The 3,294-nt window shown below is 46.4% G+C and overlaps 1 long non-coding RNA gene across 1 annotated transcript; it reads right to left on the bottom strand.

Moving 5' to 3' along the window:
• Nucleotides 1–249: 249 nt before the first annotated feature.
• LOC139025870 (uncharacterized) lies at nucleotides 250–1,759 on the bottom strand. The gene is made up of 3 exons (XR_011477544.1): nucleotides 1,734–1,759; nucleotides 566–1,162; nucleotides 250–431 (listed from the first exon to the last, which is right to left on the bottom strand). It is a non-coding gene; the product is annotated as an uncharacterized lncRNA (long non-coding RNA).
• Between the last annotated feature and the right edge of the window lie 1,535 nt (nucleotides 1,760–3,294).

The following is a 3,294-nucleotide window of genomic DNA, read 5'->3' as shown; positions in this document are numbered from 1 at the left end:
AGGCAGTGTGTAAGGTGGGTGAGGGCAGTGTGGAGGTGAGGCTGAGCAGTGTGGAGGTGGGCGAGGGGCAGGTCGTGTGGAGGTGCAGGTGGGGCAGGTGAGGTGTGAGGGCAGTTGAGGTTGGGTGAGGGGCAGTGTGTAGGTGGGTGGGCAGTGTGGAGGTGGGTGAGGGCAGTTGGGTGTTAGTTGGGTGAGGCAGTGTGGAGGTGGGTGAGGGCAGTGTGTAGGTGGGTGAGACCCGGCGAGAGAGAGAGAGGGTGGGGGTAGAGAGAGAAAACAATATGGAGAGATGAGTTGAGAGGTTGAGAATGAACAGAAGAAAAGCAGATCTGTATTGAACTGACTGAAGTTATGTGTTGTACCATGTGAACAGTAGAGGAGGAGGGCCAGGTTATGTTGAGGACAGATGAACACAGGAGAGCAATGCTGTCCTGAAAACACACAGCACAGTTAACACACACACACACACATACACAGGCAATCACTCAGGAAAACAAACACACGCATGTACGTACACACACACACACACACATACACACACACACACACACACTGATTGACGTACAGCAGCGGAGTCTCCCTCTAGTCCGTGATAGAGAGAGTGGAGGTTGGAGGTCTTCTCTCTCACTCTGTGGGCCATCTTCTCTACATCACCAACGTCATCTAAACAAGAACAGATGACATTGTCTGGGACAGAGAGGCTGCAATTCAATCTGAGGAATTGCAGGAATATTGCCTTTAATAAAGGGAAGACGGCAGAATTAGGTTGCTGTTAAACCTTCTGATCGGTTTCCTACTTCCAACTTAAAGTCCCAATATGACGTGTCACTTTACATTTGTGTTTTGGGTCAAATGTATATTTTATCCGAATTTGACCGAAGTCATGTCGGAAAAGCGTTCTGAAAAGTGAAGTCAAGAGAAGAACACGTGAGTGAACACATAACAGGAGTGAAGCCACTGTCCACATACGATAGTGAAGACCCACATCATACCGAGTCCTCAATGTTTTAGAAAAAAATATTTTTGATATTTGACTGTTAGCGTAGCCACTTTAGGCTATTAGCAAAACTCTGTTGTTGGCCGATGGTAGCTATAGCCTCCATCCTACTAAACGACACTGCAGCAGGTAGAGATCCATACAGCCTCCATCCTACTAAACTACCTGCTATGCCGGTAAGATCATAACAGCCTCCATCCTACTAACTGCAGCAAGGTACAGATACCATACAGCCTCCATCCTACTAAACAACACTGCAGCAGGTAGAGATCATACAGCCTCCATGCCTACATAACTACACTGCAGCAGTAGAGATCATAAGCCTCCATCCTACTAAATACATCTGCAGCAGGTATAGATCACATACAGCCTCCACCTACTAAACTACACTGCAGCAGTATAGATTCCATACAGGCCTCCATCCTATAAACTCACTGCAGCAGGTAAGATCCATAAGCCTCATCCTACTAAACTACAACTGCAGCAGGTAGAGATCATAAGCCTCCATCCTATCTACCTGCAGCAGGTACAGATCCATAACAGCCTCCATCCTACTAAACTACACTGCAGCAGGTATAGAATCCATACAGCCTCCATCCTACTCACTGCAGCAGGTACAGATCCATACAGCCTCCATCCTACAAAACTACACTCAGCGGTACAGATCCATACAGCTCCATCCTACTAAACTAAGCAGAGGTACAGGATCCATACAGCCTCCATCCTACTAAACTACACTGCAGCAGGTACAGATCCATACAGGCTCCATCCTACTACACTGCAGCAGTAAGATCCATACAGCCTCCATCCTATAAACTATACTGCAGCAGGTATAGATCATTACAGCCCATCCTACTACACTGCATGCAGGTAAGATCCACAGCCTCCATCCCTACTAAACTACCTGCTAAGCAGGTTACAGATCCATTACAGCCTCCATCCTACTAACTCCACTGCAGCAGTACTGATCCATACAGCTCTCATCCTCCTAAACACACTGCAGCAGGTCAGATCATACAGCCATCCATCCTATACTAACTGCAAGCTGGTTTACATGATCCATAAACAGCTAGACCTCCATCCTAACTAAACTTACACTGCAAGCAGTAGAGATCCATAAGCTCATCTATCTAAACTACACTGCAGCAGGTACAGATCCATACAGCATCCATCCTACTAAACTACACTGCAGCAGGTACAGATCCATACAGCATCCATCCTACTAAATTACACTGCAGCAGGTACAGATCCATACAGCTTTGGGTGCCTCCATATAACCAAACTACATTTCAGCTACACTTCCCGAGTTACGCTTACACACAGGTGGTCGCCTCTTGTCTTCCGTCTGTCTTCCGTAAACAAGCGCTGTAACATGGAGATACGGCCGTGTGGGAACACTAACCCTATGAAAAGGTGTGTAGTAATTTAACCTATTGTTTTCAGAAAATTATTTCTCACAAAAATCTTAACCGCGAGCGACTCGTGTTAATGTTCAGACTGAGCGTTGGGTCTCTTAAACAAAACTACCCTTGTACAGAAGACGCTTTCGTCCAATGACTCCGATGTGTAACGCAATGGAACAGCGATGATCAAGGGCAACCAGATGCCAGATCCGAGTGGGCCAGTTCGTTCTGCATGGCCCGGTGCACTTAGATAGCTAGCTATCTTCGTTTTTTCTAGCGACGTAACATGACAGTCTTCGGGCACTTTAGTACCTACTTAGCCGATTCGCCTCACTGAGGTACAATAAGATCTGGACACTACATCCAAGATGTCAACCAGTGTTTTTCAAGGTAATCTACTCACGCTCGCATGGTTTCCACTAGATAACACAGCCACAAAGTCAGAACTGTCTATATACAGTACACTGAGTGTACAAAACATTAGGAACACCTTCCTAATATTGCATTGCACCCCCTTTTGCCCTCAGAACAGCCTACATTTGTTGGGGCATGGACTCTACAAGGTGTCGAAAGCATTTCACAGGGATGCTGGCCCATGTTGACTCCAATCTTTCCCTACAATTGTGTCAAGTTGGCTGGATGTCCTTTGGATGGTGGACCATTCTTGATACACACAGGAAACTGTTGTGCGTGAAAAATCCAGCAGCGTTGCAGTTCTTGACACACTTAACCGGTGCGACTGACACCTACTACCATACCCCGTTCAAAGGCACTTAAATATTTTGTCTTGCCTATTCACCCTCTGAATGGCACACATACACAATCCATGTCTCAATTGTCTCAAGACTTAAACATCCTTCTTTAACCTGTCTCCTCCCCTTCATCTACACTGAT

The sequence above is a fragment of the Salvelinus sp. IW2-2015 genome, unplaced genomic scaffold (genome assembly GCF_002910315.2).
Source record: "Salvelinus sp. IW2-2015 unplaced genomic scaffold, ASM291031v2 Un_scaffold3450, whole genome shotgun sequence".
NCBI lineage: Eukaryota > Metazoa > Chordata > Actinopteri > Salmoniformes > Salmonidae > Salvelinus > Salvelinus sp. IW2-2015.
This window is presented reverse-complemented; position numbering and strand designations above follow the sequence as displayed.